Source organism: Meriones unguiculatus, chromosome 9 (genome assembly GCF_030254825.1).
Source record: "Meriones unguiculatus strain TT.TT164.6M chromosome 9, Bangor_MerUng_6.1, whole genome shotgun sequence".
Classification (NCBI taxonomy): domain Eukaryota; kingdom Metazoa; phylum Chordata; class Mammalia; order Rodentia; family Muridae; genus Meriones; species Meriones unguiculatus.
The window spans coordinates 59,471,839-59,495,153 of NC_083357.1; the positions used below are offsets into that span (position 1 = coordinate 59,471,839).

General features: G+C 45.6%; 1 long non-coding RNA gene and 1 pseudogene across 1 annotated transcript; one reads left to right on the forward strand and one right to left on the reverse strand.

Moving 5' to 3' along the window:
* Positions 1 to 6,470: 6,470 nt before the first annotated feature.
* Positions 6,471 to 16,136, reverse strand: LOC132656484 (uncharacterized). The gene is made up of 5 exons (XR_009594226.1): positions 15,835 to 16,136; positions 9,110 to 9,335; positions 8,053 to 8,393; positions 7,561 to 7,627; positions 6,471 to 6,580 (listed from the first exon to the last, which is right to left on the reverse strand). It is a non-coding gene; the product is annotated as an uncharacterized LOC132656484 (long non-coding RNA).
* Positions 16,137 to 16,646: 510 nt separating this feature from the next.
* On the forward strand, positions 16,647 to 17,628 carry LOC110555231 (L-lactate dehydrogenase A chain-like; annotated as a pseudogene).
* The last annotated feature ends 5,687 nt before the right edge of the window (positions 17,629 to 23,315 follow it).

Here is a 23,315-nt window from a genome sequence, read left to right on the forward strand (position 1 = left end):
GTTTAAAATAAAGAATGTTCCAGAAAGTTTGATCTCATTGTGAAACCTGAGATTGTGAACTGTAAAAACCTGGTTTTTGTGTGCTGTAGTACAGCCCTAACACACTCCTTTAATCCTAGAGCTCTCTGTACACAGGATTTAATAAAGTTAACTCTAGTTCAAGAGGTGGAGCAAATAACTAGCTGACAGGGATTTACAGAAAGGAGGGACTTTGAGAGAATGGTATTTTAGGCAGCTTGGAGAAGGAGTTTTGTTTTATTGTTTTGGTTTGGTTTTTTGATTTGTTGGGTTTTTTGTTTGTTTGTTGTTTTTTGAGCGTTGGCTCTTTAGTGTTTTCTCTCTCTATTTCTTGGGCATTTAGCTGTTGCCTTTTTCCTCCTGGGCTATTGGGTGAGCTAGCAGGCTTTTTCCTTCTGGGAAGTCAGCTGAGCTAGCAAGCTTTTAGCTTTGGGCTTTTGGCCTTTTTCTTCTGGGACAAGAGGTGAGTTGGAAAATCAGCTAAGTGCCTTCTCTGCCTCTCTTAGCTAGTAGGTTTTCACCCCAACATCTGGATCCTGAGTCTTCTTTGGTAAAATCAAACAGTTGGAATTTTCATTTTTTTTTAAATAACAACAAAAGAAAGAAATGTTTTTACTGAAATGGGGCTTGGCTTCTAGGGAAAAAAAATTAAGCAGTTGGGTTGAAGAGTCCAGCCATATATCAATAAAGCAATGGGTCCCAGAATGTATTGGTGTAAGCCATGAGAAGGGAAGTCACTCCTTGGCATCCTTCAAATCTAACTCTCCTTGACCAGCCCACACAGGAACTTCTCCCCCAACAATGACTCCATAACTTCTCTCCAAGACTGACAGGTTGCCAATTTGATTGACTAGACCTAGGCATTTACCAAATCCCCCAACCCCAAAGAGACATATTTCCAGAGTTCTCACCTTACTTGTCTCTCCCTCTTTAAAAAAGAAAATCTTTCTGGGAGATGTTGTTTCTTTGGATACTGCTGCTCCACTGAGCAACTCTCCCTCCCCTGAGCTTTGCAAAAAGATAGTCTAGAAACACCAGAGAGGAATATGATTCCAGTACTGAGGGGCTAGCTCAGTGGTCCTTGCTTGCCCGACATGTGCAAGCCCTGGCTGGTCACCCAGCAGCAGGAGAGCAAAGTCTCAGGGCTCCAGGCTGCGTGCCATGCTGTGTGCCTTTGGGTACAGAGGGTTGGCATCTTTGGCCTCATTTTTCACTGAGAATGTTGACTGATTCATAGGCCAGTACGCAGGGTCTTGAATTATAATCAAGGTGTGCTGGCCACATCCTGCCTCAGCAGCTTTGGTTGTATGTTTGGTTTGGTTTGGTTGAAATGGGTCTTTATTTTATTTTGATTGCAATCAGTTTATATTTGCTTGTCATTGGAGTAGAAAATGTGTTTGTTCTTGTAAAGTTTCAAAAATAAAAAAACAGAGTATGTGTGGGGTGTCATAGCTCTTAACCTCAATCCCTCTACATACCTGCCTGGAGCAACCATGCTTTTATTCTAGTTGCTGTTCAGTTCAGCATCTTGTGGTACAGAGGAAGCCTTATGAATCTTTCTTCTATTTGTGAATCTCAATTATTTCTCATTCTATTATTAAAATCAACTCTGAGCATGTAGGGATATACAGGGTAGGATATACAGGATAGGGTTGGCATTGATGGGTCACGTTTTAAAGCTAAATATTTGTGACTATAATTTGCAAGCCGTGAACTCTACCTTTGTGGGTATCAAGATTTATAGGCATTGCCAAATGCAAGCAGTTATAAAAAAAAAACCCACCACAATCAAAACGCCCTCCCGTTGCCCCAGAGCTGCAGCCCTCCCTAACAGTGAACTAACTGGGCTAGCCTGGCTGAGATGGTGGTTAGACTTTTAGGAATTTCCCAAGTCTCTTGACAAGAACAACAGAATTAAACTTTAAAGCACGTAGATGTACGTGTCAGTCCTCTACATTAAAGCACTGACAGCATGTTGCTTCCTAACGAATCTCCTCGCTGGCCTCTATGGACACGAAGCTGCTTGTGCCTGCTCTTGCAGGGTGTGTGTGAGGATGATGCCACTGCATTAGTTTTGCTCCTGATCTTTGTTCAATGTCATAATCTAAGTAGTTTGGGATTGGTCATAGTGGGAGCAGTACACTGTGTTAATGAGCAGTGCTGCAAGCCAGAGATGTATTTACAGAATTGTTAAATTATCTTTCATACACCCCCCACAAAGAGTCAATTCTTCATCCCATGTATGGTATTCTCTGTTTATTCTATGTGGTGTTCATGAAATTTATTGTACCGATGAGTTTTTCGTCATCAAAAAAAATTACCGCGTACTCTTCCAATATTACTTTTGCCCACAGGTCCTTCCTTCTTTTGGACTCTCATTACATAAATTTTATAAAAGTGTTTGCTATTATATTTATACTTTAAATTTTTAATTGTTGGAAGGAGGAGCACACTCACACCACAGTTCATCTGGAGGTCAGAGGAAAACTATAGGCAGTCAGTAATTTCCTACCATGAGCATTCCAGGGATCAGACTTGAGTCACCAGGTTTGGAGGCAAGTGTACTCAGCCATCTTGCCTCACCAAGTTTGGAGGCAAGTGCATTCAGCCATCTTGCCTCGTGCCAACCCCATTTGCTATCTCAGTTGAGCTTGTCTACATTATTTACTGTTTCCCTGTGCCTTCATCTAGATACTTTTCAGTTTTCTCCTTTGCCTCTTGTCAGCTTGCTTGTGGAATCTCGCTTGGTTCTCTCCATTTGCTTACTTGTTCTCACTCCATTCTTTCTCCTTCTTGTCAAGTAACTCCTCAGGCACATTAATAGAGGTATTAAAAGTCTCTCTGATGATTCTAGATGTGGATTTTATGTGATAGCCATTTTATGGGTCTATAAATTATTTTCTGATTTCTGCTCTCCTCCACATTTTCAATCAAGATGTTTTTGGCATGCCTTGTTGGATTTGATTGCACGCTGGACATTGTGTACAGAAGTTTATAGAGAAAGTTCACCTCTCTGGCTAATGTTACAATGTTACTTTTCACCAGACAGAGTTTAATCTTAGAATCAGATTCTCTTAAGCCAATTATGGACAAAATGCTGAAGTTTAAGCTTCAGTTCTTGGGAGACTCTTTTGGTTTCTAGGCAAATCTTCTTCCTGGTGTGTGACTCCAGATGTGTCACAGGATATCCAGGGGACAATTCCCAGGTTCCTTTACCCTTCAGTGGGCTCAGAACTCCCATTCCCCTACCTTTTTATGCCTAGTTCTCTGAAAATACTGAAACTCTTGGGCTTCTCAGTCCTAGTCACAAATTATGAAAGCGGCAGTCAGCCTCTTGACTGAGGTGATCCCTCAGTACTCCTCATTCTCCCTTCTGTGGATCTTGGCTGTCAGAATTCTCACTTAACCAGTAGCTTTGATATACCTGCAAACAGATGTTTTGGTCCATTGTCTTCTCAGTAAAAAGGTGGACCCAAAATTGTCTAGAGAAATGGTTCTTGACCTTCCTAACTCTATGATCCTTTAATACATTTCCTCATATTGTAGGATTACATAACATTATTTTTGTTGCTACTTCATGTCTGATATTTAAATTATGATTTATAAACACATACAAAAGCTCCTTCATAACTAATAAGAGAGACTAGCGTACTTCATTCTGCTATTGTAATGAATCATAATATAAATATCTGTGTTTTCTAATCACCTATGAAAAGGTCCCTCAACCTCCAAAGGGGTCCCTACCCATGGATTGAAAACCACTATTCTAGATGATTCTTTTGGGGAGCAGCTACTTGAACAAATTTCACGGAGACAGGAGCAATTTCCAGGGCTTTCCCCCACAACTGTCTACAAAGCCCATCTGCCTTACAGCATCTCAGAGTGCTATGCCCTCAAAAGCGTCTACAGTTGTCTGGAGGAGACTTAGGTGGTACCGCCTTGCTCAAGGAGAATATCCTGGAGCCGGGCTTAGAGCTTAAAGGCCTCGGGCCACTTCCAGTTAGCTCTCTGCTTCGTGCTTGACTCTGTTTCCTGCTCCTGCTGTGGTGCCTGCCTCTTGCTGCCATGAGTCTCCACCATCGCAGACTCTCATACCCCTGGGGTTGTAAAGCCAGTTCTTCCTTCTGTGAGTCACTGCTGATCATAGTGTTTCATCACAGCAATAGAAAGTAATGGACACAGAATTCCTTCCCACTTCTGATGGGGCAGAATACACGGCTCTCTCCTCTCTGACAACTCATTCTGCTACAGTTTTCTGCTTGGTATATTCACTGGTTCTTTATCGTTGCTTTCCATACATTTTTTTTTAAATGTGTTTATTATTTTGTGCTCACACATGTGCTGGATGCTCACCTGTATATATGCCGGTGTGCATGCCTCTGTACACACACATGTGGAGGACAGAAGACGACACTGGGTATCCTGTTCACCCTCCACCTTTTTCTTTGAAGCAGGGTCTATCACTGAACCTAGAGCTAGTCTGACAAGCTCTCGCTTGCTTAACTGTTCAGATTCTTGGTTTCCTCACCTATAACTTAATGCTCCTCAAGAAGTCATGTGAGTTATAGCTGCTTGATGACTCTCTCTTAATCTCTGTCTCTGTCTGTCTGTCTGTCTGTCTCTCTTACTTTCTCTCACACACAAACACATACATGTCCTTATATTCTTATTGTTGCCTTTGACATCATCTGCTATGTGCCTGCATCTACTTTATTTACGGATGCATTCTTTTTTTTTTCTGCACTCTAGGCAATGAGTATGGTTTTAATTAGCATCCTCTGAATTAATGACTTACCAGTAGTGACATATTTATCATCAATTGCACAATTACTTTATGTAGTTCTAGTAAAACATGACTTCGAGTATAAAATATGTCTAGTTAAGAACAAATTACCCATGCTAATAAAAAAATTTGACACAAGCCATTATTTGCTGAGCTTAAAGCTGGTATTTGTTAAGAAGCCTCAAGTCATTTCACTTTTGCTGAAGACTCATATTTAAGTAATTGTACAGTATAGTCATTTATTACTCTCATGCCACACTTCCTTCTGCCTCTGAGACAAAGGAAATAGCTCATCAGAGCACATGTTCCATAGATTATTTCTCAGGAGGGCGAAAAGCCAGAGGGATTTCTAAGAACCCTGAACTAAAGGAAAGAACAACAAATTAATGGTGGCCAATACGGAGCTCAAAACCTGGAGTGTTTTGGCTCCTTGTTTTCAGTCTCTTCCCTTAGCTTTCTCTTACCACTTTGATTGAAACAACAACAACACAAAATTCTGCCATTAGCAGTTTCACTGTTTGACTAGTGATGTCTATTTAACTGCCACTTCCTAGATATCCAATCTCTTACAGGTAGAGGAGGTCATTTGGGCAGTTGCTGTAGGTGAAAGGTCTGAAGGCCCCTGGTAAGGTATTGTAGTACTGGCCAAAGAGCTGCTGCAGAAAGGGGCTTGATTTTCTATCTTCTCTGAAGTGAATGATCATAATGACTGGGTAAGGGTCCAGCTCTCTCTCCATGGCATTCCCCTGGATACCCTGCCCCAGTGGTCCTGGGAAGACGGAGCTTCAACAAGAATTCCAGATAGCTTTTTTCAAAATTACCTGCAGATAATCTGGAAATCTGTTATAAAAGGTTACACAGTGTGATGGCTATTCTCGGGTGTTTGTCAACTTGATTATATCCAGAATGAACTACAATCCAGAAATGGAGGGCACACCTGTGAGAGGCTTTCTGCCTGGTTTGAAGTGGGTGAATCCACTTCCAGTCCAGACCTTCGAGGTTAGAAGACACACCTCTGAACTGGATCTTGAGGTGGGAAGACACACCTTTAATGTGGGCCACGCCTTCTGCTGGAAACCTCAATAAGGACGTGGAAGAAGGATGCTCTTTTTCTTTACCTGCCTGCCCTCACCATGCTAGCATTTCCATTCCTTCACTGGCACTGGAGCCTCCTTCTTTGGGGATTCCAGCATATCCTGAAGACCAGCCGAAACATCCAGCCTTGTGGACAGAGCAACTACCAGGTTCTTGGACTTTCTATGCACAGATACCTATTGTCGTATTAGTCGGAACGCAGCCTGTAAGTCATTCCAATAAATTGTGTGTGTGTGCGTGCGCATGTGCGCGTGCGTGTGTGTACACTCTAGAGAACCCTGAGTAATACACATGAGCTTTATAAATGTTACACTTGAGGGCTGGAGTGGTAGCTCAGTAGTTAAGATCACTGGCTACTCTTGCAGAGAATCTGAGTCTGATATCTAGCACCCACATAGCACCCCTTCACAAACATCTTTAACTCCAGTTCCAGGGCACCTGACACTCTCTATTGGCTGCTGAGAGCATTAGGCCTGCATGTGGTGCACACACATGCACAGGTGCAGGGAGATACTTATGCACACTAAATAATAAAGACGAGTAAACCTTTTAAAAAGTTACTTTATTTGAAAAAGCAGCTGCAATTCATCCTCTTATAAGAAAGTCGGGTCCTAGAGCATGGCTGGGCCTGACTGTGGGGTCTGTCCAATCCTTCAGGTCAGATATATGGTGACCCAGCAGCATCTATTGACAAAAAAAAAAAAAAAAAGTGGTGTGGCTGCCTCAGGCCCCACTGACATGTGGACCCAATGGCCTGTACCTCACGGTCACTCTTGGCACTGTTGTCTCCACCATGCTCCTATGTGGCTACACAGTGAGCCCCTAACTACTAGGTGACAGAGGAGAAGAAAGGTGTTGGATAACAATGTTTGCCAAGACACTGTACCTTGGAAACCAAGCAGCACATAGCCCCAGTGGAACAAATACCTGGAAAGTATAGGTTAGATAGAAGAGTAGTCTGAGTTCCTCATTCCCAGTGACCTGTTTGGGGGAATTTCTGTTTCTTATTTCCACAGCTTTAGTCTTCACTGCTCGTCAGATTAGAAGACCAGAATTCAAAGAAACGGATCACCATCTAGGTAATAATAGTGGTCCCTGATGAGCAGGAGGATATAAGGACTTGTTACACAAAAGACGCAACCTCGTACTTGTGTTGACATCTTGTAGTAGGCCTGAGTAATACTGACAATAAGCAGACACGTACAGAAGTACAGCGATGGGCCGAGAAAAGCCTGCTGACCTCATCACCCCATTACTGAATCACTTAAGCTAACCCTGAAGGGAAGCTAGGCTGCGTGGTGGGGAAGCCGAACCATGAGTCTGTAGATTTTAGATCAACAGCATCGGCAGAGGCCAAATTCCATTCGCCAGCTTTTCTTTTGTATAGATTTATTCCCAAGAAGGAAGGAAGAAGTGAACGAAGGAAGAATGAGCCTGAATGCAACGCAGACAGGGGAAACAGAGCACAAGCGAGTAAACCAAGCAGCTCCTGGGGGCTCCACCACAGCCTCTGGAATCTGTGGTAGACCATCCACACTGACCGTTCATGACCTAGGTTCATCCTCCCAGCTGCGAGGACAGTGGCTTCTCTATCTGGAAATTGCCTTTGATAGACAGGAGCTGTCACATCCCAAGGATGGCTTCTCTCTGGAAGCAGCCCTCACCTGCAAAAGCTGCAGAGTGGACACATCAATTGCCATGACATGGTGGCTCTCCCTCCTCCAGAGAACCCTGTGGGAATAGATTGTGAATTCTTTTTACTGCAGCTACATTCGAAGCTAACTTACTCCTCCATCAACTTCTGCTTTCTTCCCTCCTTTCTTTCTTGTGTTTTAGGCAGTTCTTCTTAAACCCTCCACATGTGAATCTGAGTTCAAATCTAATTCTCAACTAGTGTCTCTGATTGCTGCATTAGAGGTGAGGTGCTAACCCTCAAGGCCTGGGACGCAAAGTAGAGCCTTGTAGACTCTGGAAGCATTCCAGAATGGCGTTATATTGCGGAAATGAAGACAATACAGAACGTTCCTCCTCCTTCTCTCCCTATATCTTTACATCCTAGGAGCAGCTGCAGAACTTGAACTTGCTTCTGCCTCCTAAGTCCATTTGCTTTGACAGCCCAGGGATGCCTCTTGATGTGAGAGCAAGGGCTCCCTCACCTATTAGTTCAGACTAGCTGCTGCTCCGCTGGGACCGAGGAAACCAGGCACCTTCGCTTTCTGTTTGCCCCAGAGATGCCTCTGTCCTGTGCTGGGCCGCCCAAGGCATGGCATGGCATGGTGGGTCCTGAGCTGACAAACCCGGGGAGCCTGAAGCAGCTCCAGCACTGTTCCCCAGCTTGATGGTCCAGGTCTGTTAAATGGCTGGCAGGAAAGGTCCCCGTGTGTCTAAGGAGTGTGCAGCCCTCCCGAGGTTCCGAGGAGAAGACACTCAAGGCCTCCTGTACAGCTGCAGCGTCTTAAGCGACCTCATCACACCAAAGGCCGTGAGGCTGAAATCTCTGTTGGCAAATTAGAGGGCAATTTGAAACTTGTCAATTATTCACCTGAACATATGGAAAGAATTTTCCCCATCTTTGTTTAATCTGTCCGGAGGGCTGTATTTATTTGGCAGGCAATGCTGTGGAAGGATTCTCCGTCTCCCTGTGAGTTGGACGTTATTCGGCAGTATTTATGAAATTGGGACCTGGGGACATCTAGTCAATCACACATCTTCATGGTGAGGAACAGCACCGCTGGATTCCTAACCTAGCCCACCCTACCTAAAGCTCACACTCAGTCACATCCACTACCGGGGGAAAGAAAAAGACAAGATGAACTGCCCACTCAGCTCGTGTCATCGGCAGCATCTTCTTCGCTGAGTTGCACCGGTGTCACCCATCTATCTTAGGAGATAGTGTGGCGGCATCTCCCCTGGAATGGGGGAGTGTCGTGGATGGTGCGTAGACTTCTTAGCCAGGGCTCTTAAGTAAGACATGCACAGTTACTCCAGAGGACTTCACCAGGCACTGACACCTGTACACACAAAGCTCACGCTCTGCCCTCCACCTTCTCACACACAGACATTCCCTTTATCCCATTCTCTCCTCACACACCCGTGGCTGATTCACCCTAAGGGTTGCCTTGTACCATAAAGATTCCAGCTCAGAAAAACATCAAGCCGTGGGGGTGGGGGTTGCCGGCAGAAGGGCATCATTTAAACAGCTCAGTAACCTACCTCTCCCATGGTCCTTTGGGTCCACGGTCTCACCCGTCCTGCTGTTCCCATCAACTACAGGTTATTCTGTTTTTCCTGGAGGAAAGCTTTCCTCCACACCATGGTCCAGGCAAGACAGAGAGGGGAGAAACCTGGAAATACCTGTTGTGTCACAACATCCAACAGTACAGGTCCCCCAAAAAAGAGGGAAACTGAGAGCTTACTTTGCTGAGGGCTTGTCCAAGATCTAGACAAGAAAAGATAAACTTTAGCAACATTGTAAAAATGACTCTGCTGAAGCCGTCTTTGAAGTGACCTCATTCCTGCCACCTGGGATTTGTGTACGTGTGACTATTTGGGAGTAAAGTTGGAGAAAAATAAAACACACACACACACACACACACACACACACACACACACGTCCTGAAATGGATCAGATGACACTGTGTTTTGCATGGCCCATGGCACGGCTCCTAACTCAATCCCAAGGAGTGTCTTGGGCACCAGCAGGGCTGGGAGCCAACATGAAGTATTTCTGCCTCAAATTACATCTGCAGGGGCCATGGGTGCCTCATTTTCTGATTCCATTTTTCACAAAACAAGTCAACATCTGCCTTTTGTTATTTCTAAACCTCATTGTTTTTTAAACATTCCCAGTATATTTGGAGCAAAATACCCTTTACAGAAAGAATGCCTCAGAAGGCCTGGGCACAGCCATAGAGTTGATGAAAGCTGACACCTTCCCCTCCCCTCTGCCACTGCCCCCAGAGAGACATAGGCACCTACAGGGCAGAGTGTATCCTGAGGCCACATGTGGAGTTTGCCCAAAAGTGAGATTTCACAAACTTGGAAATAATGAAAGGCACAAGCTTGGGAATAATGAAAGGCTGAAACAGGCCTTTTGTAGAAGGAGAGAGTTTTACAGGGTTCAGTGGGGACAAAGGCAAGAGTCTGGCTTCTATTCCTTCCACACTCTGCCAACCATTAAGGTGTTTTGAGATGGACTTTAAATAGACAGATAAAACTGCAAGCCTTCCAAGGTGGTCTGGAATAAGTTTTACATCCTGATGCTATAAGGGGGGCAGGAGGGAAGAAGGGCAGGGGTGGGGTGGGGCATTTGTTCTTCAGTCAAATGAAAATGCAAAGAAATCAGAAAGAGCCCTTTAGGCTATGGTTCTTCATGAAGATCTTGCTCAGTCCTCCCCGTACCCCCTACATGAAGGGCCTTTGGGTTACATTTTAATTAGCCTTTCATTCAGTCAAATTAATTCACATTCTTTTGCAGCAAGTAGGAAAGCATGGCCAGAATGCTGAATAATGCCTGGCCAGTGAGCATAGCAGCCATCCATGCCTGCCTGGGGCTCTCTCCATGAAAACCCAATGAGTTAGTATCCTGGTTTTAAAGCTTTTTGTTTGTCTTATGAAGTATAACTTCGATATACAATCTTGAACAAACTGAACTGTCCTCTATCCCGTGAGTCTTCATCTTCTCTCCATTGAATTTCAGAAGTCTTTTCCCCTCCCTCTCCATCTCTCTCTGTCTTCCTGTCCCCTATTCTTTAAATTTCCCAGGTGTTTTCTTGCCCCAGGGCCCTTGAACTTGCTGTTCTCATTCCCAAACTGATCTCCCCTAAATACTGCAAGCTGGCTCCCTCATCTCCCTTGATTTCAGGTGTTGCTGTTCCAATCATAATTCCCCTAGACTCCTTTAAACTAGTAGCCAATTACCCCCACCCCCTTGAACCTTCAAAACTCCACTCTTGCTTTATTTTCTTATTTTCTTGACTTGATGCTTTAGATTTCCCTTCTCTGTTAGAAAGTAAGCTCTATTAGATGAAGCTTACATCTCACCTAGAAGGTACCTAGCATGAGGTAAATACTCAATTAAAAAAATGTTTTTATTTCTTTCCAGAATAAATGACTAAAATGATGTGCTCAGAATGCTGAGCACAGGTTTTGAAGAAAAGAATAAAAAGATGACATCATTAGAGTGGACGGTGTAAGGCTTTGCAATACAATAAGTTTCTGTCAACTTCTTTAGTAAGCTCGCCTCATGATCACAAAGTAGCTGCTGTACCACCAGAGTCCATTATGTGGGTCCAAAGCAGGGAGAAAATAAGTTGGAAACTGGGAAAGGGAAAGGCAGCAAATTGTTTCCAGAAAGTCCATGCATGTGTCCAGTTAACTGAAACTTTGTCACATAGCCACCTCGAATTGCAACACCAAACACCTGTAAGACAGGAAGAGAGAAGGTAATAGAATGCATGTGGCATGAAGGTAGATGAGATGCCCGTTTATGGGAGGGAAGAGAACCAGCCAGAGGGAGCCAGGCTAGGGTGGGGGTAGTGGTGGAGTCGGGGCAGTGAGCTAAAACAGCAAGATGACTCAAATGTGAAAGTGCTGTGAAGAAATCGGCCACCTTGTATGCTATCTTCCAAATTAACAAAGCAAAAATAAAAGCAAGGTTTGGTGGATGAGGAAGAAAGGGAGGAGGATTAACTTGGGCCCCCAGCGCATCTTCCAGCCAGAGGTAGAACTGCCCCTGGCGAAAGTCTTCAGTCTGAGCTGAAGAAGGTTCCACTTAGAGCTTTGAGTCACGTTTCCATCTTAGGGAAGTAGCCTAGCTCAGAGAACGATGCAAATGTCTAGAAAGTCCCATGAATTAAGGGAGATTGTCCCAGCAGCCTTTAGGGTTCTTGCTTCCAGCTGTCAGGAAGGCCTCACTGCCAGCTGTTGTAGCCCAGGGATGGGAGACTTTTATTGTGCGCCTTGACACCCGTGAGGGACCTTCAAGTTTACACTTGGCTCCTTGCCTTGTCTAAACCAGCGTTCCTCAGCAAGCCTGAATGAGCTGGGAGATGTGGCAATCTTCCCACTCCCACAGGAACACACCAGAGCCCAGGGCATCTCTGGGGCGAACTCTCTCCTTCTTCAGCGGGGGAGGGGGCGTTTCCAATGGTTCTAACACTCAACCCTATTATTAGAGGTTCTTTTAGCTCGACACTGAAGGCAGAAATTTTATTGTAGGGGAACAAGGTGACAGCCATGAAGAGTCAAATGGAGTCACTGCCTCTAGAACCATAGGTTCCCTATATGACAAACTATGCTGAAACAGACATTGGCCTGCCCTTGTCTGTGTGAGCTGCTTCTGCTCTGTGGTGGGAGACTGAGGGAAGGGAAGCAGAGAAGGCTGTCAGTGTCAGGACAGTGGGTGCGGCTCAGGCTATGACTGTTCCTTTCCTTACACCCCTGGTCACCATCTAGTCCAAAATCAAGGACAAATGCCCTGTCTTACTGCCTCACTCTCAGCCCAGGACCACATAAGAACCAGAGGCAGAGTGTCACTACGAAGAGGTCCCTACCCACTGATGTCTACGCCCTAGGAAAACACTCCTAGACTTATTACTCAGTGCCTCCTCTTCATGGACTGTGCAGGAACCATAATCAAGTTTCCAAGAAGGAGGCTGACTTTCTGCCAGAAGGAGAGGTCAGTGCCTGCTAGGGTTAGGAGAACAAGAAACCATGGTCCTCAAAGTGACCCCATGGCACTGAGGATCGACCCAGCCTTTCTGCTTCCTCAGAGACCATGGCCTAGCCTGGGCAGCTCTGGGAGGTTTACTTGTCTTTGTCACTATGAGCTGTTTATAGCCTAAAAAAGCCTGATGTGTGGGGGGGGGGGGGGCATTGGCTTGGTGTGGTGATGAGAATCACCACACTGTGATCAAAAGCTCCATGACAGGCAGCTTGGGAAAGATTTTTATACTCGACGTTTGGCAGAGGCCAGGGAATTTAGCAGACAGTAAAGACTTGAGGTTTTGGTAAAAGACGTCAAGCATTGAAAGGGAAAATCAAGTGTATTCCTGCAGCAGCAGGAAGGGTGAGGGGCACCCCCAACCAGGTATCCTTTCTTCCCTCTTCTTCCTTCTGTGTGACAACAGCTGTTAAGTAACAGACAGCTTCCTCTGAAGGCAGGGCTGCCTGGCTCACCTGATGACCCCCCTGCAGCAGTGTTTTGCTACTTGAGACAAAAAGCCCACAGCCTCATCCAGTTCTGAGGGTCGTTGGCCTAGCAGGCATGCCTCAGGGGTTCTAAGGGAGGCATGCCTCAGGGGTTCTAACACTCCGTGGCTGTGGCCGGGAGGTTCTCTGTATCAAGTCCCCTGGAAGGAACAGACACTTCTCACCAGAGTATGGAGGCCTGGAGAGACTTCCTCCTGCCCTAGTGCTACGTAAGAGATGTTGGCTAGGCCTCAACTTGCTCTCTCAGTCAGCTCTGAGGTCAGTGCACAGGCTCGGCAGGGGCAGGGCAGTGTGGCCACTCTGCAGGCATGGCTTCAAGACGAGCTCCCTCGCTCTCATCAGAGTCTCAAGGGCTCTGACACACTGCAGACTCAGGAGGCCCCAGGGTGTTCCCAGGTGATTCTAGTAGCCAGGGTGTAGAACACTTTCTTAATATTTGCCTCAACCAGATCCCCACGGAGCCAATGGGAAGAAGATTTTTTGACCTTCATCTCCCAAGCTCACAGATGAGTCATTTCAACAGGCATCCTCGCCCCCTCTCAGGATGGCCAAGTTCTTTTCAGTTCTGCTTATGCAATCTCTGCTTGGGATTTGGCTGTAATGTGGGTACTCTACTGTATATTCACATCTTCTCCTTCCTCTCAGCCCCCATCATCCTCTAGTTCCTGCAGAAACATAAGTGCCTTTCTTGAGACTTCCTGTCTCTAGCTCAGAACTAGGCACCCTCCATGTGTTCTGCATTTGGGGAATGAAGGAAAACAGGAGGGAGAAGGGGTTGAAAACAGGAGAGGGAGATATAATGAATGAGAAGGAATGAATGGAGGGGAGGAGAAGGGGACAGGAGAAAGGAGAGGGAGGGGAATAAAGGAAGAAAAATGGACAATGGAGCAGAAAAAGGGGAGCAGGAAGGAGTGGCAATGGTGGAAGGAGGGATGGAGAATGAAGTTCAGAGGATGGACGAGGGTGTGGAAAGGATGGAATGGGGGGGACTGAAGAAGAAATGAGCTGGATGGAGTAGGGAACAGGGAGGAGGAAGGAGTGCCAAGGATGAAGGAGGGAAGAAGAGAGGAGTATGCTTTCCCAAAAGATCAATTTCAACCAAGATGGCTTGAGATAAGGCAATAAGACTGCAGCGTAGGTAGAGAGTGCGCTGTGTGATGGGCAGGGCTGGGCACTCTGGGTATGACTGATTTTTTTTTCTGTATCTCCTCAAAGTCTTATGGCCTTGTGCAGAGGGCTCAGGCCACCACTCTCACTGTCCTGGGCTTCCCCTGGCCTGTTTGCTAGCTTTAGAATATCCCTCACACAGACAGATAGCTTCTGTGCCAGCAGATTTTATTAAAATCACTCACTTACACTGTTTGTTTTTAAGCAACACCCACGAGTACCTTGAGACAACTGTCATCACCACCACCTGTGGTGTTATTTATTCTGTCAATCTGAATGGTTTCCGTGATAAAATGGCTGGGCAGCTGCAATGATTGAGGACTGGATGGGACAGTTCTGATGTGACTGGGAACAGCGAGTGCCTGCACTATAGGCAGTGAGTGACAGAAACACAAAGAGCCAGCACATGGCCTCTGTCCTCTGTTGAACCCCTTTCTGGGCTATGATCCCCTTCTCACATCTAGAGCCAAGCAACATGGAGGGAGGTCCCTTCAAATTCTGGCAGCGTAGGGGTTATGAACAGTGGCTGGTGTCACTGGGGACTCCTCAGCCAGACAGGGGCAGATAAGGTCCATAGGGCCTTGCAAGAGCACGAATGTGGTTGGCTTCCCCCTTGCCTCTAATGAATGAGTGACTGTGTAGACAACGCTATAAATACAGGGAAATGGAGGCTTCTAGAAGAAAAGAAGCTACAGATGACTCAGAAATTTGTTCTGTCAGCTCTATGAATACCTAGATTCCTGCCTATCTAGAGTCTTAATTACTGCCCTGTTGCTGTGAGGAGACACTAGAACCAAGGCAACTTATGAAGAAAGTGTTTCATTGGGGGTTTGCTTCCGGTTAGTGGTAGGGAGTGTGGTGGCAGAAAGACAGGCACAGTGCTGGAGAGGTAGCTGAGAGCTCGTATTAGTAACCACCAGTTCTGAGTTAAGGTGGCTTGAATAAGACAGTTGGGATTCCTCTATGGTCAACATCAGCCACTAGGGAAGGGTCAGAGGAGCTAACACCAATTCTGGAGAAAGGCATCGGTCTCTCTCTACTACCTGACAATCATTTAAAGGTCCCACCTCCCAGTCTTGCCAGAATGCAATCAAACTTCTGTGTGAGTTTTAGAGGAGACAAACCACACTCAAAAAAAAAAAAAAAGGAAAAGAAAAACAAAACACAGCATTATCCTGGCTTGGTTTGTCTTCCTCTAGAACTGCTATTTGTCAGGCTCTTACTGAATACCTTAGATAACCAGAATGGACCAACAGACTTGTGTGGAGGCCATAGGAGCCTCTTTTCTCTGATTTTTAGAACAGAAATGTGACAGTATGGCAGTGCCCCTCAAAATTATACCATGGAGAGGTTAATACAACTGAATTGTCCTAATCCTTCACCAGCCCTTTAGAGAAAACCTCTCTGAACACCAAAAAAAAAAAAAAAAAAAAAAAAAAAAAAAAAAAAAAACAATGAATGAACAGAATTTTGAGGAAAACAGAATCATGGCGAGAAGTTCTAGCACATGATTTCATGTTATGCAGAACCAATAACAGATTCCTTGGAATGGCACTTACCTCCGGCTAGCCAGCGTCAATTGTCCAGTAAAGCAAAGGTTTCACTCCAGGAGTATTGCTCTCTTGTTAATCAAAGCAATTTCTCCAGCTCCAGCTGACTAGAGTCACAGATTCCCAATTCAAAGTAATCATATAAACAGCCCTGAGGGTGTCTTTGCTTCCCACGCAAACACCACAAGCCCGGCCTCCATCATCTGCACTGCTCTCGAGCATTATTTTCGTGGTTCCCACAGAACAGCTTGTTAAGCTCTAAGTACTAGTGGCTTTTCCAACCCAGAGTTCCAAACACCTCGACAATCCTCCCAAAACAACAGGGTCGAGCCTGTCAAAGCAGCTGCCCACTTCCTGGTGCCGTTTCTGACCTAGTTTGCTTCCTATTGCTGTGGTAAACACCACGACCAAAAAGCAGCATGAGGTGGAAAGTGTTTCTTTTATCTCTCAGCTTACAGCCCATCCTCCAGGGAAGTCATGGCAGGAGCCGAGGCTGAGGCCATGGAGGAGTTCTGGTTACTGGCTTGCTCCAAGTGGCTTGCTCAGTCTGCTTTATTATACAGCCCAGGACCATCTGCCTTAGAGATTGCCATCCGACATCAGTCAATGAGAAAAACATCCTACAGACTTGCCTGCAATGCCAATGTGGTAGAGACATTTTTCTCAGTCGAGGTTCCCTCTTCCTAAATGACCTGAACTTGTGTCAAGTTGACAAAAACTAAGCGGAGTGCTGGAGCCACTCTCAATGAGCCCAAACCATGCTGCTACATGCCCCGTGTTCCCCATCATGCATTAATGGTCCCAATAGGTTAAACTCCAAGATGGCAACCCTCAAAGACCAGTTGATTGTGAATCTTCTTAAGAGCAAGTCCCCCAGAACAAGATTACAGTTGTTGGGGTTAGGCTGTTGGCATGGCTTGTATCATCAGTGTCTTAATGAAGGACTTGGCAGATGAATTTGCCCTTGTTGACGTCATGGAAGACAAACTGAAGGGAGAGATGATGGATCTCCATCATGGCAACATTTTCCTTAGAATGTCAAAAATTTTCTCTGGTCAAAAACTACAGTGTGACTGCAAACTCCAAACTGGTCATTATCACAGAGGGAGCCCATCAGCAAGAGGCAGAGAGCCAACTCAGTTTGGTCCAGTAAAACGTGAACATCATCAGGTTCATCATTCCCAGTATTATGAAGTACAGTCCAAACTGCAAGCTGCTCATTGTTTCCAATCCAGTGGATATCTTGACCCACGAGGCTTGATTTTTCCAAATACAGAGTCATTGAAAGTGGTTGCAATCTGGATCTGGATTCCACTCAGTTCTATTACCTGATGGAAGAAAGGCTGAGAGTTTACCCACTAAGCTGTCATGGGTGGGTCCTAGGGGAGCACGAGACTCCAGTGTGCCCATGTGGAGTGGCATAATGTTGCCAGTGTCTCTCTGAAGAATCTGAACCCAGAACTGGGCACGGACACATACAAAGATCAGTGGAAGGAGGTTCACAAGCAGGTGATTGAGTGCCCATGAAGTGATCAGACTGAAAGGTTATGCGTCTTAGCCCTTGGCCTCTCTATGGCAGTCTTGACTAAGAGCATAATGAAGAATCCTGGGCGGGTGTACCCTATTTCCACTATGATTAAGGGTCTCCGTGGGATCAAGGATGATGTCTTCCCAGCATCCTTTGTGTCCTGGGACAAAATGGAATCTCAGATGTTGTGAAGGTGACTAACTCCTGAAGAGGAGGGCTGCCTGAAGAAGAGTGCAGACATGCTCTGTGGGACCCAGAAAGAGCTGCAGTTCTAAAGTCTCCCCATGTCCTAGCACTTCACTGTTGAGGCTGTAGCAGGGTTTCTATGGAGACCACACACTGTCTCCTCCTGATCTGAGCTTTGGCAGTGCAATTGTGTTCAGGTGGTCCAGGGTAGACCTCAGCCCCTACAGCTCTATCCTGATGCTCAGTGTGGTACTTGTGTATTGGTAACTTGGTGAGTTTGACAGTTCAGTCTCTGGGACACCCTACCAACCGTGTATGATCCTGGGAGCCTGCTGTGTCACTGTGCTGTCACCAGACATGCCTAGGCCAGCGAGTTCCCAGTTAGCCATAACCTAGCTCCAGTGTGTAAGTCCATTATGCATATCTTGTGCATAACTCTTCTGAAGGATATTATCTTGTGCATTATGTATGTCTGTAGTGTACATTGCAATATCACGTAAAATAAGATCTGCATATGAATGATGCAACCAGCTATCTAAGTATCCTACCAATGAACACACCAAATAAACCTTGAACAGTGAGGAAAAAATAAACACTAAGCAACACACAGAGTGAAACAAGTGATGAGATCATTGAGAAGGGTTGGTGCCTTCCTTACAGAGTTCAGCTGGTTCTTTCGGGAGCAGATACATTCCCGTAGGAACAGATCCTTCAAAAGCGACATTGATGCTCATGTTTTCTTCTGCATTTTATATCCACCTTGTGAGCTGAAGCTGCCCAAGTTCTCCCCAGAAGCCAAGAATATTCTTCATGCTCTTAGATTTCCTATTGTTCAGAGCATGAGTCAACATAAACACACATTCTTTATAAGTCAGTAAGATTCCAGTGTTCTCTTATAGAAACAAAAAAACTGATGGAGGCAGGTGGTAGAGAGAGGGAGACCATTTCAAGGGAGCCTGCCCTGCACCACAGCCGCACAAAGGGCCAATCAAAAGTATCAGGAGAGTAGGATAGCTATTTAGATGAAAGTGTGAGCTACACAGGTCCTATTTTGGTTGAAACAAATATATTGCCATCTTTGTGATTTAAACGCATGCACAGTGCATTTTCAGATCACACTGGTGCTGACCATGTTCACAAAATGGACGCAGTTAGTGTCAAATTTCCAAATATAATTATGGGTGTGCTGAAGTAGAAAAGCGTCATAGTGGCCCACACTTAGAGTGGCTCATACTTGTCACCCTAGTGCTTGTTAGATAGCATCAGAAGGATTATAAGTTTGAGGCCAAGTGTAGAGTCAGTTCTAAGCCAGGCTGGTCTACATGCTGAGACTATCTACAAAGACCAAGGGCTGAAGATGAAGCTCAGTGGTAGAGTGACTGGCTAGCATTTTAAAAGACCCTGGGTTCAATCCTCAACACAGGTAGGTGAGAATAAATCAAAGAGGAAGAACCAAAGTGAATTATCATGGCTAAAATCTGAAACTAAAGACATCTTCAATACTTAGAAAACCAGTAAATGAAGAAGTGATACCCTATTAGAAGTCATTGGGAAAAATGAACCACAGGAATTGAATATATATTTTCATCGGTGTTGACATAACAGTCTAGAGCATCTTTTTTGTATCTGATGGCCTCCTGACAGCTACAGTGCATGAGAAGAGCCATAGTTTCAGGTGTTTAGCCTTGGATAACCATGCCTAGACTTTATCAAATGAGCGAAGAGCAAAATAGTGTAAACAAAAAGAACTATCTGGCTGTAAACTGGATGAAGCCAGTGGGATACATATGTTCATAACACACCCCTCCCTAGAAGCATGATCTTTCTCCAGAGGCTGAATTTTATGTCTTTTCTGGATTAAGACACAATATAAACTGAATGTGGTAGTGTGCAGACAGGGCTACGTAGAGAGAGAGAAAAAAGAGAGACAGAGAGGCAGAGAGAGACAGAGAGACAGAGACTGAATATAACTAAATAGCCCATGTTTAAATTAATTATCTTGTTATTGTTCAAATTAAGTTCAAATTTGTATTATGAAGCATATCAAATTGTGTATTTTTTTTCTTAGCATTTCCTCAGGACAGACATGTAAAAATGTGGCCCCTTCTCTGAAAGTTGGCGTAGTTCTGCTTTCTCCACTCCTATCACTGTGATAATGAATAAGTGCCTATGTCACTGCCAAACCACTTAGGCATGTCCTGGCTGTGCTCCGACCAGCAATCACTGGGCGTTTGGTTCAAACAGAGGCAAACGATCATAACAAAGAGAGTTGACGGGGCAGCCATCTCATCAGATACTTACCTCTTTTTCACTCTACTGTTTACATGTGAGTAACACAAGGGTTTGGGGGGAGGTATGACAGTCTCAACATGCGGCTTTCTTTTCCAAGTTCAGGGTAACTGACGACTCCTGTGCTGTGGGACATGATCCAGGAAGTAGACTTCCAACTGTTCAGAGGACAAAAATGCCAAAGAAGCACATGTCCTTTCAGAGCCTGGTTCTGGCTTTACCTGCTTGAAGAGAAGACAGAGAGTAAATTTTACCCGTCACGGTGTGCTCAGCTAAATGGGGAGACAGACCGTGCTGCCTCCACCTGTAGTCTTAGAATTAAGAAGGCAGTTGACCCTGGCGGGGCTTGGCTGCACTTTCTCTGTGCCCTCACTCAACCTGCAGCCCCTGAGACATGAGCATGAGAAACTTTACAGCCTGATGGTGAGGAGTTTGTTAATCTGACAAGGAATCAAGGTTCATTGAACTCTTAAATTCAGCGTTTTTATAGAGTATGGCCAAGGGAGAACGAGCCAAGGACAGACGTCATTGGCTACGAGTTAATTGGCACTCTACCACACAGCTCCTCTCTCCGCTCTCCTCCTCTCATTTTCTACGTTTCTTTTTTATTTTGTTTTGCACTTTTTTTTTAAACTCTCCTTCTCGTCATTAATAGGTACACAAGGAAAACATTCAGGGTTTCAGTGGAATTAAAGGCAAGTTTTAAGGTAGAATTTACAGCGAGCCCCATGCTGAACAGGGACTGGTCTCCACACAGCTGCAAGCCCAGCTCACAGTCCCTCCCATGTGGATTTGTGAGGAGCGAGGGACCGTATTCTCTGCGTGGGATTTTGCTTCTGGGCTAGGGTTGACTGCAAGTTTGTTGGAATGAATGCTACGTTTTGTTTTGTTTTTACCATAAGGGACTTCTGCAGAGAGCCTGGCGCTCACCATGCGCTGTGAGGAGAAAAGTGTTTGCAGAATGCTGCTTTCCCTGGGCTCAAAAAAAAAAAAAATCAGTGAAGCTGAGAAGCACAAGGGATTCTCAAGCCTGTCTGGGGCGAAATAAGCAGATGTGCTTGAGCACATTAACTTGCCAGGGCTACTCAGCACAGAGGCTGTTAGAACCCATTGGGAGGAGCTTGTTCCTAGTCTCCACTTTGCCACAAACTCTTTGTAGGACTGTGGGCAAATGGCCATCACCACATACCCTGGACGCCAGTTACTTAAACTTCGGGCGCTCACACTTTCGGCTGTCTGTCTTCGCTCCGACAGCACAGGAAGGCCGACCTGTGGAGCAGACCCTTCTCCTCTGTAACACCCGCCCTAAGTCCAGGCACCCCTACTTTAGGCCTTACAATGTTTGACAGCTTTAAATTTTCCCAGCGCATCTGCTTCCCTGTGGGATTTCTTATTGAAATCGGAGTCCATTTCACATCTCTGTAAGTTGTCTGTTCAATGTCTGGTCCTATGCGAGGCTCTTATTAGGCTCTTGACACCTAAAAAGTAAAAAAGCACAAGAGTAAACTCAGTGTTTGACGGATGCTTTTTGCTGGGGCTGGGTGTAAATCTGGGTTTCTTTACTCTAAGATCTGGCCCCCCCTTGTATTTGACCTCTCCTTTCCCTCATGAATAAGAGTCAAGAGTGAGAGTAAATGAAATTTTGATGCCGGAGATGAGAGCTACTCCCCTGCCTCATCCTCATGATATTGTTTTTGTTCTGCTTGTTTGGGTCCTCGGTTCCTAATGATGGAGCTATGAGCATGCTACTCTTCCTCCTCCCTTAAGGAGCCTGCTTCTGGTGTCTTATCCGACAAGTCTCAAGGTATCCAAGAAGAAGGATGAGGGAGGGAGCTGGGACACTTCTCAGGAGTTCTGATTGTATTAGAAGGCACAGCAGACAAGTCTCTCGGAGGGTGGTTGATGTTTACTCTCTGACCCTGGAATCCCAGCAGCTGTTGCACAGCAGGCAGAGAGCCTTGCACATCGAAGTTAGGCACAAGAGACCAAAGGCTTGTGCCTGGGCTGTCACCTCTTCCCTGCTTCAGCCTAGCCTGCTCCAGAATGGGGTTTAGAACCCAAGAGTCAAAATGATCACACAAAACAAGGAAAACACATGAGCCAGAGTTACAGAAGGTTCGGAAAGGGTCTACTTTCAGCTCACAGGGAAGTGTGTTGGGGGGCAGAGGAGACAGGGCAACTGAAAGGGATAGAAACGGGCACAGGAAGAAGGAAGGCCACTGTGGGGTCAACAGGAGAAAGACTTCCTGCCATTGTCTGGCCAGAGGGACCCAGCTGAAAATGAAAATAGGTGGAAATTGAAAACACGCACATGTGTGTACAGCTCAAACCAGACTCGTGAGAGAATGCGCTGCTGGTTTAAGGACCTTGGAAAATGACTTAGGGGCCTTGGAGAGATGACTCAGGGCATCTGAGTCTAGTGAAGTCGGACTGTTCAAGTCCTGCCTGGCCTCCCAGTCAGCCGGAGAACAGCTCAAACAGAGGGTCAAGCCCGGCAGTCTGGCAGAGCTAAGGTCTGGAAGGGACAGGTCCCCGAACATGTACACACATGCCGAGGGCGTGAACCCAAACACAGATACATACAGAGAACTAAAAAATAAAATAAATCTCCAAAGAAAACAACCCTTTAACAGGCCTCCTTTTCTACTGCCCGGACAAGCAAGTAAAATGCTCAACTCTACAACCCTTTCCACGTGAGGAATATGGTTTCTGTAGAACTCTGCCTGCCTCCCACCTCCACCCCTGCCACCCACCACCCCAGACCACGCTGAGGGAGAGAAGGCCAAACAGGTTCCCAGCTAGAAACGCTGCACTCCACACCCTGGCCACTGGGTTTTTCTCTGTAGCAATGCGGCATACACGCCGGGGACAGAACGGGTGACACCTAAATTGGAGGCAAGCACGTTGGCAATATAAAGAGAAAGTAACCAACAAATCCCCAATTCTGGATGATGCCCAGAGGAGCTGGGCCTGGAGCCAGGAGCTGAAACATGCTTCCATTGTCACTGGCAGATGACACATTTAGAAACAGACTGGGGATCCTGTTATCATGAGGAATGTTGTCAGCTGAGGCCATTCACATCTAAAAAGCACAATCAGCCCCAAGCAAGCTGGGGGTATTAAACATGATTTTTCTCAACTCGAATGACCCCTCTCCCTACATTAAGCTGCCTATTTAGATCATTTAAACCTCGTGGCAGCAAATTGAAAACACGGGCTTTCTGAACTGTGTATTTTCTTTCTCGTGTTGGAACACTTCCCTGGAGAACTCCAGGTCTTATGATCATGGCAAAGGGAGTCCCACATGACTTTCTGATTAAGCGCTTCATGATGTGCATGTATGAGTTGATGGGTAGATTTGGTTTTTTGTTTTTTTGGTGGTTCTTTCTTTCTCTCTCTCTCTCTCTCTCTCTCTCTCTCTCTCTTTCTTTCTTTCTTTCTTGGCTAAAGTGCAGCACCTGCTTCGAGGAAACACATTACACTGCTA